At 43.4% G+C, this 16,725-nt stretch overlaps 1 protein-coding gene across 7 annotated transcripts in view; it reads right to left on the bottom strand.

Annotated features, from left to right (window-relative positions):
- DAB1 (DAB adaptor protein 1) overlaps positions 1-16,002 on the bottom strand; it is a 911,155-nt gene extending 895,153 nt beyond the window's left edge. For 3 of the 7 annotated variants that reach the window (XR_014790532.1, XR_014790533.1, XR_014790531.1), the window contains exon 1: positions 15,059-15,979. The gene's annotated coding sequence lies outside the window, so the exon portion shown is untranslated. Of the gene's footprint in view, positions 1-15,058 lie in introns of all 7 variants that reach the window. The other 4 variants (XR_014790530.1, XM_084852384.1, XM_084852385.1 and 1 more) reach the window with 4 other exon arrangements.
- Positions 16,003-16,725: the final 723 nt, after the last annotated feature.

The following is a 16,725-nucleotide window of genomic DNA, read 5'->3' as shown; positions in this document are numbered from 1 at the left end:
AATGAATTCAGACAATGAGCACATTTGGATAACATAAGTTCTATTCAATATGTAAGAGATCAGACAAACACCACATTTCATTAACTGGAAAATCAATTCTTGCCATAGAGCATATAGTTAATTAGCATTGTTTGCATGTCCATGCTTCTGTATATAGCAGGATAAGGAGGGACAAGGATCAATGCTGAACCAATGGACACTGCATCATGTCCTTACTACTGACAGTGCAAATTAAGGACCATGGTACAAGCTACAATTTACAATGGCCAGTAACAGGAGTGTTCCATGAACGTAAGTCAAGTAGTAAGAGAGGAGAGCAAGCTGCCTCTGAATCTCCACATAGAACAGAAACGGCATGGTGACTTGCAGTCGGGGGTGTCAGATGATCTGAAACATCAGGAGTAGTAATAACCACACTGAAACCTACAAGGAATTCAGTCCCCAGGATGTGTTTGAGGCTTTAATTTGCGTTGCACACCTCATTGCCATGAAGTGGTTGTTATCGAAAGGCTGATATACTAGTGGAAAGCATTCTGTCTAATGAGGATGTGTATATTTCCTGGGATTCCCAGGAGGCTCCCCTAAATGTGGCACTCACTTCAATTAACCTATTATGGTAATTAATAGAAGCACTAAATAGGGCCAGCTACTGAAGAAAAAATAAACAGAACTCGAGGAGTCGCAGACATGACTGCAGAAAAATTTTCTGCAAATATGAGGGAGGAAAATATGAACAAGGACAGATGCATAAAAAATAAAACAAAAGCAAAGAGGAAAGAGAAACACAATGTAAAAGGTGAATTTCTGTCCATATAAATCCCAGGATAGGAGACACTGCAAGGGCCATTTACATGAGGCAGGACTTCAGCCACCATGTCTAACAAAAGGCGATTCTACCTTGTGTCTTTCAAAATATTCAGTCTCAGTCAGAGATACCTGTGCGCAACATGGCACCAACTTCCATAAATATCAAATGCACACTTTGATAAGCATGTGCATTAAAATACAGATAGTCACTGTGGGAGGGGTGGGCAGACTCACTGCTATCTGCACTACATTGGCTTTGGGCAATTGCCTGCATTTACAAACCCTTTTGCATGCAGAAATAAATCTGCAGAGCTGCTCTGCCATTCTGCAAGACACTCCTTATGCCTTCACTATCAATATAAAGAAGAGTCACGAAAAGCTTCCCTTGCATATAAGGCAGACCAGTGGACCTGTTCTTGTTTTTGAATGCACAAACAGAATCATGTGGGATGAGGCATGAGTGAGACATGTGTTCTGTTCAAATTTTTATACAAATGTATCAAATGCTCACCTGCTGAACCAATAAATGAACTGGAAAACAGCTGTGCACTGAAATTTGTACTTCTCCAAATTTGTGATACAGTTCTCCATTTTCAAAAATGTGCACAAATATAAGCCCATTAGGGGAAAGTGCAGGCAAAAATGTACACTTTTGCAAAAGGTGCACCCAAGAATGCACGCAGTAGTGAAAATTACATGCAGAAACACATGAAAATACGGAAAACAGCTTGCAAAAACGCACACATTTACAAAAAGTGGACAGAAAAATGCATATATGGGGGGAGGGATGTACACAAAAATGTGTATACTAGATCTCTATGTGGGACCTTATCTTACAAGGAAAAATAGTTCTGTGCTTACAGCATCATTTGAGCAAAATCACTGGATAGGGGCAAATCAAGAAGTCCCCTAAGAAGATTTTTGACAGGTGCTATATAGAAAACTCTACCCTACTTAGTAGAATCTACTATTAGCACACAAGCTTGTCTTATATGCATGTGTGGTAGTCTCTTTAAAACTCTCAAAAACTGCCTCAGTACTTATCATGGTTTACCCTGCTGTGAAATAAGGTTCCTTTCCCATTAATTTTATTAGCCATTCATGGACTTTATCAAATGGTGGCTTTTTATTACTGTTTTGTCAGTAAACTGGAGTTTCACAATTATATACATCATTATTACACTTGCTTTTCCATAGCATTATTTTAAAATAATAAAACTATATTGAAAAAACAATTCAGTGTTACTAAGGTACTACACTCCATCATAGCATGAATAATCCTTTTTTAAAGCAACAAACAGTATTTCCTTTTACAGAGTACTGAAGAAAAAGCATTCATTGTCTAAGGTGATAAGGACTTCACCTAGGAAAGCACCAAATGCTTCCCCCCCCCCGCCCCACGAGTATTGCTTGTTTCAAAGCTGCCCTTGTAAAAATTATTTTTGTTTATTCGGTCAGTCGCTTCCGACTCTTCATGACTTCATGGACCAGCCCACGCCAGAGCTTCCTGTTGGCCATCGCTACCCCCAGCTCCCCCAACAAGGTCGAGCCCGTCACCTCCAGAATATCATCCATCCATCTTGCCCTTGGTTGGCCCCTCTTCCTTTGGCCTTCCACTTTCCCTAGCATCAGTATCTTCTCCAGGGTGTCCTGTCTTCTCATTATATGGCCAAAGTACTTCAGTTTTGTCTTTCATTCCCCCAAGTGAGCAGTCTGGCTTTCTTTCCTGGAGTATGGACTGGTTTGATCTTCTTGCAGTCCAAGGCACTCTCAGAATTTTCCAACAGCACCACAGTTCAACATCTATCTTCGCTTCCTTATGGTCCAGCTCTCGCAGCCATAGGTTACTACAGGGAATACCATTGCTTTAACTATGCAGACCTTTGTTGTCAGTGTGATGTCTTTGCTCTTCACTATTTTATCAAGATTTGTCATTGCTCTCCTCCCAAGAAGTAAACGTCTTCTGATTTCCTGGCTGCAGTCAGCGTCTGCAGTAATCTTTGCGCCTAGAAAGACAAAGTCTGTCACTGCCTCCACGTTTTCTCCCTCTATTAGCCAGTTATCAATCAAGCTGGTTGCCATAATCTTGGTTTTTTGAGGTTTAACTGCAACCCAGCTTTTGCACTTTCTTCTTTCACCTTCGTCATAAGGTTCCTCAGCTCCTCTTCACTTTCAGCCATCAAAGTGGTATCATCTGCATATCTGAGATTGTTAATGTTTCTTCCAGCGATTTTAACTCCAGACTTGGTCTCATCAAGCCCATCATGTCGCATGATGTGTTCTACGTACAGGTTTAATAGGTAGGGTCAGAGTATACAACCCTGCCATACTCCTTTCCCAATCTTAAACCAGTCCGTTGTTCCATGGTCTGTTCTTACCGTTGCTACTTGGTCGTTATACAGATTCCTCAGAAGGCAGACAAGGTGACTTGGTATCCCCATACCACCAAGAACTTGCCACAATTTGTTATGATCCACACAGTCAAAGGTTTTAGAATAGTCAATAAAACAGAAATAGATGTTTTTTCTGAAACTCCCTGGCTTTCTCCATTATCCAGCGGATATTGGCAATTTGGTCTCTAGTTCCTCTGCCTTTTCTAGGGGTGCACGAAAGTCACTTACCTGGACTCGCAGCTTTTCGCGGTGGGGGGGAGGCGCTTCGCTGCTCCCCCCGCGAAGTTCAGGCCGGAGGGGAGGCTTCCCGCCTCGCCTGGCCGAAATTCAGGCTGGGGGGGAGGCTTTCCGCTTCGCCCGGCTGAAATTCAGGCCAGGGAGGAGGTGCCTCGCCTCGCCCGGCCGCGAAATTAAAAGTTAAAAAAAAAACCGCCCCCGTGATAGGCTACGTGACAATTAACGTGGCCTATCACGGCTAGATCTGCAAAGTCAGCCATGATAGGCTACGTAAATCGTCACGTAGCCTATCACGGGTGACTTAAAAAAAAAAAAAGTGCGTACGGATAATGGCGGCCCCCATAGGGAGCCGCCATTCCCGTTCCTTATTTGGTCGCTGTAGTCTACGTAAAGATTAAGATTACGTAGACTACAGCGACCAAATAAGGAACGGGAATGGCGGCTCCCTATGGGGGCCGCCATTATCCGTACGCACTTTTTTTTTTTTAAGTCACCCGTGATAGGCTACGTGACGATTTACGTAGCCTATCATGGCTGACTTTGCAAATCTAGCCGTGATAGGCTACGTTAATCGTCACATAGCCTATCACGGGGGCGTTTTTTTTCTTTTATTGGAATGGCGGCGGCGGCAGCCGGTCAAAAGACCGGCTGCCGCTACTGCCCCGGACGAAGACCCGACAAACCGCCGGCCGGACCCGCCGCCGGGAGGGACATTCAGCAAAGGTAAGTCCTGTCCCGGGGAGGTGCGGGGGGTGGGGGGGCGGAGAATTTCTCCCCGAAACTTGTTCGGGGGGCCGAACACATTGGCGCTCAGCCCCCCGAAGTTTCGGGGAGAAATTCTCCGCCATCACTAGCCTTTTCTAAACCCAGCTTGTACATCTGGCAATTCTCGTTCCATGAATTGCTGGAGTCTACCTTGCAAGATCTTGAGCATTACCTTACTGGCATGTGAAATAAGTGCCACTGTTTGATAGTTTGAACATTCTTTGGTGCTACCCTTTTTTCCTATGGGGATATAAGTTGATTTTTTCCAATGTGTTGGCCATTCTTGTGTTTTCCAAATTTGCTGGCATATGGCATACATCACCTTGACAGCATCATCTTGCAAGATTTTAAATAGTTCAGCTGGAATACCATCATCTCCTGCTGCCTTGTTATTAGCAATACTTCTTAAGGCCCATTCAACCTCACTCTTCAGGATGTCTGGCTCTAGCTCACTGACCACACCATCAAATCTATCCCTGATATTATTATCCTTCCTATACAGATCTTCCATATATTCTTGCCACCTTTTCTTGATCTCTTCTGCTTCTGTTAGGTCCTTGCCATCTTTGTTTTTGATCATACCCATTTTTGCCTGGAATTTACCTCCGATGTTTCTAATTTTCTGGAGAGGTCTCTTGTCCTTCCTATTCTATTATCTTCTTCCGCTTCCACGCATTGCTTGTTTAAAAATAATTCTTTATCCCTTCTGGCTAACCTCTGGAATTTTGCATTTAATTGGGCATATCTCCCCCTATCACTGTTGCCTTTTGCTTTCCTTCTTTCTTGGGCTACTTCCAGTGTCTCAGCAGACAGCCATCTTGCCTTCTTGGTTTTCTTTTTCTTTGGGACGTTTTTTGTTGCTGCCTCCTGAACAATGTTGTGAACTTCTGTTCGTAGTTCTTCCGGGACCCTATCTACTAAATCTAGTCCCTTAAATCTATTCTTCACCTCCACTGCATATTCATTAGGAATATTAGTGAGCTCATATCTAACTGATCTGTGGGTCTTCCCTATTCTCTTTAGTCTGATTCTAAATTGTGCAATAAGAAGTTCGTGATCTGAACTACAATCAGCTCCAGGTCTTGTTTTTACCGACTACATAGATGTCTGCCACCTTTGGCTACACCTACAAAGGATGTAGTCAATCTGATTTCGGTGTCGACCATCTGGTGAAGTCCATGTATAAAGTCGTCTCTTAGGTTGTTGGAAGAGAGTGTTTGTTATGCACAGTGAGTTGTCTTGGCAAAATTCTATCAGCCTATGTCCTGCTTCATTTTGTTCTCCCAGACCATGCTTGCCTGTAATTCCAGGTGTTGTTTGACTACCCACCTTAGCATTCCAGTCTCCTGTAATGAAAATGACATCTCTTTTTGGCGTACTATCCAGTAGATGCTGCAGATCCTCATAGAACTGATCTGCTTCTTCAGCATCTGTGGTTGGGGCGTATATTTGGATCACTGTGATGTTAAATGGCTTACCCTGAATTCGAATTGAGATCATTCTATTGTTTTTTGGATTGTATCCAAACACTGCTTTAGCCACTTTATTATTAATTATGAAGGCTACTCCATTTCTTCTGTGGTCCTCTTGCCCACAGTAGTAGATCTGGTGGTCATCTGATGTGAAGTGGCCCATTCCAGTCCATTTCAGTTCACTGACACCCAAAATGTCTATATTTAATCTTGACATGTCCCCAATAACCACATCCAATTTGCCCTGGCTCATAGATTTTACATTCCAGGTTCCTATGTGTTGATCTTTAGAACATCGGACTCGTCGTTCACCACCAGCACCATCAGCCGCTAGCCATCCTTTCGGCTTTGAGCTAGCTGCGTCATCACATGTGGGGCTAGTTGAACTTATCCTCTGTTCCTCCCCAGTAGCATTTTGACCATCTTTCGCCCTGGGAGTCCCATCTTCCGATGGTATACCGACATATCTCTGGTTGTACTGATCCATTTAGTTTTCATGGCAAGAATACCTTTGTATGTCTTGAGCACTGATGTACAAAACCACATATTTTGCACCTGACACATTAGTCATATGATCATTTTAGAGACAGGGTGCTGCTTTCATGGGTCTATGGGGCTAAAAGTTATTACCACGAGAAAGGTAATTGCCTGGACATGACTTGAGGAAGGTACACGCAACGCAACCCATTCCTCATGCTGAATGAACACATGGAGGGGACCACACAGACTAGTTCCCCCCCATTACCACCACACTCTTCCAACAAATTTCAATTTGATGTTTGTCAGAAAGAATTCTCCACACATACAATGTATGCATGGAGAACTCCTACACATGAGAAAGGACTCTGGACAATCAGGATCCCTCCTCATGTGTAGGAGCTTTCTGTCCATATAGATGAACTCATGGAGAACTCCTTCTGTCAAGCATCAGACATTAATTGGGGAACATAGCAGTTCCCTAGAGAAAGACCCCACTGCCCTCCTCTGCATATTCATTCAGTCTATGGGGTGGGCCTTATGCACCCCACTCCATTAGTTGAATTGTGAAAGAGAAGCAAACTCAGATAAAACGAACTGGCAGTCATATGAAAAGCAGCCACTCTCCGTTTCAAATTTTGTCGCAAGTCAATGCAATTCAATAGCAAGAGGAAACCTGGAATACCACTTTTGGTATTCCAGGTTTCCTCTTGGAATTGGAATTCTTGTCCCTCAGAAGTATGGTGAGGGACAAATACTATGGTGAGGGACTCACCTGGAATACTTGTCCCTCACTAGTATGACATAGTCTGCTGCATCTGTTCTAGCCTTCACTTTGTTGCAGCTGGTATACAAATGAGAGCTTTCTTGATACTGTTGTTAAGAAAGAGTTTGTGGGACTCGCATTATGGCGAGGTATACATTAATCCTAAAGAACAGCCATAGTAGAGCCCTATACCAGTTGGTATCTTGAAAGAGCATCATGCCCCATAGCAAAACACCTATATTATGAATGGTTATCCTTTATGAGACTCATCACGTGAGTTGAATATGGCATAAAAAGCAGCACACGATATAAGAGACAAGCAAGAGGAATTCTAAAGTCTTGTGAGCACCTGGTACATGTATCATAGCCACCGTTCTGAAACCACATTCATATGTAAAACATTTGCTAAGAGGGAAGTAGAATTTACTAGCAGAAGATGCAATATGTTCAGAAAACTATGGAAACTGTTTATACAGAATGTGCGAGGGGACAGCAGCTTTATGTGACATGTGGCGTATGTCTCTGTGAAAAGAAAAAAAGTGACACACTCGGGCTCTTCAGCCAAAACATGGCAGATTGGAATATGGCTTTCAGCTGAACAGCAGACAAGGTGCCACAGCTTGCTCAACCAAATGAGCCTCTGGAATCTGACTATTATCTGACATAGAATTTCTTCTCTGGGCGGATATGGCAAGACCAACAAAATAAATGCCATGAACTCCATTTTTAAATGGCCTCTGATTTTGTGATACCAGAACCTGACAAGCTGGTAGTGAGTTAGATTTGGGGTCACTGAAATTGTGGCATTTACATCATAAACACCATGCGTTATAAATAAGCAGAATGAGAAATATGTGCAATGCATTAAATTTGGGGAAAGTTGGAAAAACGTGCAGAAAAGGGCAACTAAAATGATCAAGGGGCTGGAGAAACTCCCCTATTAGGGAAGGTTACAACAGCTGGAATTGTTTAGCTTGGGAAAAAGGAGGGTAAGGGGAGACATGATAGAGGTCTACAAAATCATGCATGGTATGGAGAAAGTGGATAGGGAGACATTTTTCTCCCTCTCTCATAATACTAGAACCCAGGGTCATCCCATGAAGCTAATTGGTGGAAGATTCAGGACAGATAAAAGGAAGTATATCTTCACACAGCACATATTTAAACTATGGAATTTTTAAGCTACCACAAGATGTAGTGACGGCCACCAACGTGGATGGCTTTAAAAGGGGGTTAGACAAATTCTAAATAAAGGAGAGGTCTATCAACAGCTACTAGGCTTGAGGGCTATTTGCTACCTCCAGTATCAAAGGCAGTATACCTATGTACACCAGCTGCTGGGGAACATGGGTGGGAAGGTGCTTTTGCACTCATCTCCTGCTTGTGGATTTCCGGTGGGCAGCTGGTTGCCATTTTGTGAACAGAATGCTGGACTTGATGGACCCTTGGTCTGATCCAGCAGGGCTCCTCTCATGTTCTTAATTAATTAAGTAATTAAAATCAGCAAGGAAGGTATAATTGGTACAACAGAAGTGAGTAGTCAACCGTTGTCAATTCTTCCAAGAGAATTCACAAAAATAAAAACAGTTATTATGGAAGAAGTAGTTAATAACTGTTTAGTGCTGTCTTTAACAATTGTTTAATTGTTGTTTTACTGATTATTGTTGTTCTAATTGTCATATGATCTGTTGTTAACAGCCCAGAATTTTTTAATGGAAGGAGGTATAAAAAGGTTGTAAACAAATTAATAGGGAAGCTCATATCATGCAAATCATATCTCACCTGCCAGGCATCCCTCCTGCCTTTGTTCTCATTTCCCCCTTTTTTAATGGTTAAATGATTTTTCTCTTGATGCAAGAAAACTTTCTGGTTCACAGCCTGAAGAATAAACATGAAGTAGTCTCCTTACCCAGGAATGTTTCTCCTTACATTCCTGAACAGGTTCTGGTGGATCTTTCCCCATGATTATTATCCATCCGTCTCCATTTAAAAATTACAGTATGACTTAGGTAAGAATAACTGCTAAAAAGAATGGAGTGAGAAGAAGGATGAATTTACTGTTTTTGCAAGCAGGAGTGAGTAAGAGAATAGGGAAAGAGAAACAGATGAGACTTGCAGGCTGCTGCAGCTCTGAGGAATATTCTGTTATGGCAGCATGGAAACAATGAAAGGTTCAAATCGCACTTTCACTGACCTTGTTTCTTTTAATCAGCTTTGGTCTACCTTTTCAGTTCATTATTGTGTCTCAACATCATCAGCATAGTGTCATTCAGACAGTTGGACTAGTGTTGGAAGGAACAGTCCATGTAGCTTGTTAGCAGACTAAAGCATAAGCCGGTGGCATTCATTAGATGGCTCAGGATAGTTTTTCTTGCAACCTTCCAACCCCTATCTCTCAGCACCTTTAACCATCATATGGCAGAAAACTTCAGTCTATCTTAAATTACACCTGTATGCTAGGTATGGAGCCAGTGAGCTCTGGCTACTTAGCAAATGGGCAAGCATGTTGGAGAGTGCAAGGCAGAAGGGAGAGTGCAGTGTGGAAAGGTAATACAAGTAAGGCATGGTAAGGAAACAGGGTGCAGCTGCAGAAGTCGCCTGTGATGCAATTATTGTGATCTGCTCCATTGTGGACAGTTCAATGAAAATGTCCACCCAGCATATGGCTGCTGTGAAAAAAGGCAAATTCCATGTTGCACATGATTAGGAAAAGAATCCAAAACAAAACCACCATATCATATTGCCTTCATACAAATCTACTGTGCGACCATGCCTGGAATACTGTGTACAGTTCTGGTCACCACACTTCAAAAAGGATATCATAGAGGTGGAAAAGGTGCAGAAAAGGGCAACCAACATGATGAAAGGGCTGGAGCAACTCCACTATGAGAAAAAGTTACAACGTCTGGGACCGTTTAGCTTAGAAAAAACGGTAAGTGAGCAGATTGATGGGAGAGTCAGGACAGAGGAAAGGGAAGTACTTCACAGCCCCTAGTTAAACTATGGAATTCAGTTCCACAAGTTGTATTGATGGACACGAATTTGGATGGCATTAAAAGGGAACGTCAAGAATGACAGCCTGTTTTCCACCATAAGATTAGGCCAGGCGGTCACGTCTGATGTAACTACCTGGGATTGTGTGTTATGTAGAGGCTCCTTGGCCCTTCGCTCAAGGCCAGGCACAGTCCCTGCTAACTGGGAAGTGAGAACAGCTGGAGTTGGTGGGGGCAAGGGCGGACCACTGAGGGGCTGGCCAGTGATTGACTGAAGGAAAATCTGCCCTGGGTTGCCAGGGATGGACTTTAAAAGAAGGCTGAGGTAGAGGCATGGGGTCTCTAGGGATGGCAGAGAATTTCTCCCCGAAACTTCGGGGGGCCGAGCGCCAACGTGTTCGGCCCCCTGAACAAGTTTTGGGGAGAAATCCTCCGCACCCCCCCGCACCCCGCACCCCCCCCAGGACGGGACTTACCTTTGCCGAATGTCCCTCCCGGAGGCAGGTCCAGCTGGCGGTTCGGCAGGTGTTCGTGCGGGGCGGGAGCGGCAGCCGGTCTTTCGACCGGCTGCTGCCGCCGCCATTCCAATAAAAGAAAAGAAAAAAGCGCCCCCGTGATAGGCTACGTGACGATTAACGTAGCCTATCACGGCTAGATCTGCAAAGTCAGCCGTGATAGGCTACTTAAATCGTCACGTAGCCTATCACGGGTGACTTAAAAAAAAAAAAAAGTGCGTACGGATAATGGCGGCCCCCATAGGGAGCCGCCATTCCTGTTCCTTATTTGGTCGCTGTAGTCTACGTAAATCTTTACGTAGACTACAGCGACCAAATAAGGAACGGGAATGGCGGCTCCCTATGGGGGCCGCCATTATCCGTACGCGCTTTTTTTTTTTTTTAAGTCACCCGTGATAGGCTACGTGACGATTAACGTAGCCTATCACGGCTGACTTTGCAGATCTAGCCATGATAGGCTACGTTAATCGTCACGTAGCCTATCACGGGGGCGTTTGTTTGTTTGTTTTTTAAACTTTCGAGTTCGCGGCTGGGCGAGGCGGGAAGCCTCCCCCCGGCCTGAATTTCAGCCGGGGCGAGGCGGGAAGCCTCCCCCCCTGGCCTGAACTTCGTGGGGGGAGCAGCAAAGCGCCTCCCCCCCACCGCGAACAAGCTTCGACGACAGGTAAGTGACTTTCGTCCACCCCTAGGGGTCTCCCTTCGTCCTGGTGGTTCTGGACCAGCAGATGGTTGGTTGCTATCCAGGGAGATCCATACTTAAATATGTAAAGATAGGCCAGGTAGCTTTATCATTTTGGCTTGGGTGTGCGTTCATAAAGCTCTCTGTATATGGTTAAGTAATTTGGCTTTGTACCCACTTGTGTAACTTGCTACTTCCATTCTTCCCTTTCCCTCTACTCCTTTATTCTTATTTTAATAAACCTTTATCCAACCTCTAGTTGGTACGATTACTCTGCATAACCTCAGTGCCTCTTGGCTTAGGAGGGTGGCTACTGAGTATTTGGGGGGACTGGAAGGCCAGGCTTGGCCAGTCCTATTTTTGGAAGGAGAGCTGGGACTGGATCCTGAGTGGTGCTACCTTGCAGGGAGGTTGAGGCTCGTCCTGGCAGATCCTCCACAGGGAATATGACAAATTCATGGAAGAGAAAGCTATTAATGGCTGCTAATCATGATGGTTATATGCTACCTCCAGTATCAGGAGGAGTATGCCTCTGTATACCAGGTGCTGGGGAACATGAGCAGGAAAGTGCTATTATAGCACTCATGTCTGATTTCTTGTTTTCAGACAGGCAGGTGGTTGGCCACTGTGTGAACAGCATGCTGGACTAGGTGGACTCTTGGGCTTATCCAGTATGGATGGTCTTATGTTTTTATTATGAGCATACTCACATCTGCAGTTTTTCATACGTTTTTTGTAATCTTATTAATAATTTGTTTCATATGATAGCCCTTTGCAATTTCCATGGGCAAAAATCTCATGTATAGCATCCCAGTTTGGAATTCCCTCTTCAGGGAGACCCGTGAAAGCCTAACAGTATTCTTGAAGCCATTTCTATTTAAACAATGCTTTAGAAAATTTTAGTGACTTTTCTGTATTTTATTGTACTGGTTTAATTGTTCTAGTGAGTTTAAATTTGGTTGTACGTTAGTTTTATCCTGTTAGCCATCTTGTTCTTTCATTTGGAAAACAGAGGGAGAATATAAATACTAGAAATAAATGCACAGAATAGAAGGTCATCTCTTTCACCCCACTTTTATTAAATGTTCTCTGTTCCCACGTTTACAAAATAATAGCCACAGTTTAGTATTGCTGACTGCCTAAATACATCCCTGCTCATGTGAGGATGGCACAGACCCCTGAATCTATTTCCTAAGCAAAGCTATTTAATCTTTGACATCATTTTCCTCTCTAATACAAATAGTTCTATTCTGGACCCAGTGTGTTTACAAACAGGAGCAGGATGGGAGAGCACACCTAGAGCATAACAGCAAAGTAAAAGAGCAAACACACTTGGCATTTTTACCACAGCATGGGATTGGTTTGAAAGCACAGCATGAAATCAAAACATGGGGAATAAAAAATCTCAAAATGGCTACACTGGTGAGAACTGAAAGTCCACATATCTATGGGGAAAATAATCTACTGACAACATGAAAAGACTTCGGAAAACCTTTCTCCACTCTCTCTAGACTGACTGGAGCAGGGGTAGGGGTGGGGACTATCACCATACAGTCTATTTATCAAAGCCTTTCTTTCCACAAGGTACTGAGGTGAGTCTTTATTAATGTGTCTGTATTTTCCAGTAGCAAGAAATTCTGTCTTTTAAGAAGCTAAATAAAGGATGAGCATGAAGCACAGGGGAGAAATCCCCCAGTCAACTACTATTTGCTGGGCAGAAGATTTCTGGTAAGTGGGTCACAAAAGTAGAATCTATGTTTTCAGAACCAACAAGCTGAATTAATTCTTGGGTAAACATCTCTCTTCTTTTTAGACAGCCCCTTGTTAAAACCACAACAGCTTATTCAGGAACAGACTGTGTCACTGAAAATTGTTCCTCATCAGAAATCTTTGTTTGTTTGTTTTCTTTGGGGACAAATTGTTGACAATTTCTCTTGCTTCTCTGTTTACATCATGCTCAGGCACTACTTCTAGGTTATTACGAACGCAGCTCTTTTGGTAGTATGAAAATATTGGCCTTGACTTGGAGCTGCTTCAGCTCCATGGCCATGTGAACTGTGAATTTTCCCCTAGCAATCCCTCTCACCACCAATTTTTGCCTCAGTGCATGCTTATGCTTGGTTTAAATAATGTTGAACTCCAGTGTACCCTGTGCCTTACCTGATAGCCCCCTCAGCCATATTAATAGACTGGCTTTCCTCAGGTTCTTCCAGTTTTCTCAAAAAGCAAAGGTGGCTATGTTGTTCACAAGAAAAATGTCAAAATCAATATAAGGGCAATGCCAGTATTTGGTCAACCAAACAGAGTGCAAACATTCAGGTTCTCCAGAACTCTTCACATGGCAAGCCATTACAGCACCTTGAATGTCTACAACCTCATTCCATCTTGAGACTGTAACTAAATGTAGAATCCATGGCTTCAACATTTGCGCACTTGTGTTTTGGGATTCCAGCAGGGGGGGGTTACTTACAAGGAGACTTTATTGGGTAACTTACAGCACACAGGCGTACTTAATTTTTGGATCAGACAGCTTCTCTGAACCACGAGCTATTGCGCTAAATGGGTTTTTATACTATACATGTTACCCATAACACTAGCAAGCATTTTCAGCATAGGCTAGAAGTGTTTGGTTCTCAGGCACAGCTTCCTGTAAACAACTTCGCTTCCCAAAGTGCTTGATAACACTTTTTATTTATTAGTATGGAAAGACAAATTTTTTCTCTTTCTTTTGCTTTCTTTTTCTTTGCTGATCTGCCTGTATTGCAGATCATGTTTCAAACTTTTTATATAAAACTTTCTGCTCCATGCACCAGCCTTGTCTCTTTATTTGTCTTTTTCAAGTTAAACTCACTCACTTAAACCTTTCTGCCTTACACTAGTCCCAATGACACACATTTGGGATAGGCTCTTCTTCTCCTTCTAGTTACATTTTCTTTATCTTAAAGAACTATTACATTATTGTGGCTACTTTACCCCAGGTAATAAGCTCCAGGCACAATCAGCTGCTTTTAATTTACCCTGGGGGCAACTATGGCCACGCTTCTTTTTTATAAATGTTTTTTTTTTTTTGCCTCTTGCCTTTTCTTTCTTCTTTTTTTCTCTCTTCTCTATCTGTCTGCTACTTTCTCTATTCCTTCTTTTTTTACTTGCTTTTGTCTTTCTTCTACTTGACTTTGTCTTTTCTCCTCGTCATCCATTGGGAACCACACTTAGTATTATTTGGAGTTGCAACTAACACTAATCTGCAAATATCACATATATTTTATGATATTTAAGAAATCATAAAATATACACAACAAACTTTTTCTGCAATTTAACACAATGAATGGAAAACACTTTTTGCATGGTAAGGCATGATGGAGCAGATCCAGCAATCATACTGCTCTTCTGGCTGAAAGCTCAGGGCCCATTAAAATTAAGGGACGGGCATACCCACACACGCAAAGAGTTCTAGGTCACCATTTTTGCATCGGCAACTCTATGCTGCATGAGTTCTGGCAGAAGGAAATCTAAAAGTCACAGATCAAACTCAGCCTGCTGTACACTGAGCTGACTACAAACATAGACACACGGTCCACAGCGATGAGAGTTCAAGTTTATCAAAAGCTTCATAGCACTGTCCATGGCAAGTTTGTGACAATTTAAAATTTTAGTTCATGTGCAGAGTGTCTCTAAAAAGCCCAGAAATTGATGGAAGCAAACAGAGACGGCTCTGGGCAATGAAGATGTGATGTTTCCAGCAAAGGCTCTCTACTTTTGCATCAGTTTAAAAAGGGAAAGTGTGGCCCTACACCCCTTCTGACAGACAAGGGCCTTTAACTTTTTAGCAAGGCCTCTGTCTAAACAGAGCGGCACAGCTCAGCTCTCTAGCCATGACACTTTAACTTGGGCAACTCCTTTGTAAATTTTATTTTACTTCTGTCAGGTTCTCTCACAGACATTTTAAAAACTTACTCTTTTTTTTTTCTTCTAACCTGGTACACGAAAGCACTGAAACACTGAGTGCCGAAACTCAGGACGCTGGGGGGTGATGGGCATCGCTTTATACTTGCATTTTTCAGGCAGCCATTAATCTTCGGGGAGGCGGTGGGGTGATTTGCAGGACTTCAAAGGCAAGCTTCTCAGTTTGTTTGTATTTGTAAATCCCAAGCTCAAAACAGGACACGATGAGGTACAGGGCCACCAAATTCTTGCTTTGGCACGGGCAACAAATAACTCGGGTTAGCTTTCTTCGCTGGGGTCTCAAACAGGAAAACAGTCTTAATTTAAAGTTGTAACATCACTGACAGCGTCAGCCAGCCAGCTACACAGATCTCATTGTTTTTTAAGACAGTTGCTCCAATATCTTCTTTTCTTCTCAATCAGGTTGGGTCTCCCAGCTTACACAGTTTATTGCAGCTTTCAGGAGCATGGCAGTAGCGTGATTTTGGCTTGGCCAGGAACATGCTGTCTGGTTTCTCGGTCTCTTTAGCACACACACTTAGGCAGTGTAACACTGGACACTCAAATCAGTGAGATTTCTTCATTGCAGGGAATCCCACGGCAAAAGCTTAATGGTTACGCTCTTCAGAAATCATATAGCTGATGGTCAGTAGCTACAGGCTCTATGCAATTTTAACACAGTTCAAAGCTAAACACGGTTACCTTGACAGAGATCTTCAACGTGGTCTTTCCACTTTATTCTGCTTTGGGACAGTCTTATGGCACACTTTTTACTCGAAGAGGGGTCTAGCCTGTGCTCTGGGGGCTGATTCTTCACCTTTATTTTCTATTTTGCCTTCATCTTCTGGGTCTTCATTTTCAGTTTCCATTTCTTAGGGATTTCATCTCAATTAGGCGAGGTGATGATGTTGCACAACTCAGAACGTTGTGGGCAATTTTCCTGCCCCCCCTCTCTCGGCGCGCTAGGCTAACAGCTACTTCTTCGGCCTTACACTCTCACGCTCCCACGCTTTGTTAAAAGCCAGACTGTCCTGCAACATTTTTCTAATTAACAGCCTCAGATCTTGTTTTTTTTCCTCTCAGCTCGACCTTGAGCTTTTTGCTGTTTTCTCTCTCTATTCTGAATCTTTTTTTAAAAAAAAACCTTTTTCCTTCTTTGTTTGACATACATCTCAAGGGGGTGCAAGGTTTGCTTCCCCCACCACCCATAGCCTCCCTCCTAAATTGAAGACAGACACAATTAGGGAATGGGAATTGGTCAGTAAGTAAGGGGTCTCACTGGCCGACACAAGAGGATTTTTCACACCACGCACTTTGCTACTGGCCTGGGCACCCGGACGGTCAACGGTATGCTTCAGAAACCGCAGTAGCCACTCACACAATCATTCTCTCCACTGCATCCATATGTCCCTGCCACCCACTTTTCCCACTTTTTACCAGAGCGGAAAACGGCTTCCCCAGCTTCCTCAGCTTCCTACTGAGTACTGGCGTGCTAGGTACTGGCGCCCACTCGGGGGTGTGATCAGGCCCCCCTTCTACCCGCAAGGAGTAGGTTCTTTTGTATACGTATACCACCAACACTGACCTCCTTCACAAGGCGGGGCCCTCTTTTTTTCTGCCCAGTGGCCTTTCTCCCTAAAGGCGGGGCCCTCTTTTTCCCATATACTTGCCTTTCTCCT

This window comes from Heloderma suspectum, chromosome 4, assembly GCF_057233095.1.
Source record: "Heloderma suspectum isolate Gila_16-S chromosome 4, 16-S_ref, whole genome shotgun sequence".
NCBI classification, from domain to species: domain Eukaryota; kingdom Metazoa; phylum Chordata; class Lepidosauria; order Squamata; family Helodermatidae; genus Heloderma; species Heloderma suspectum.
Note: the sequence above shows the minus strand (reverse complement) of the source record. Positions and strands in the feature narration are given on the sequence as shown.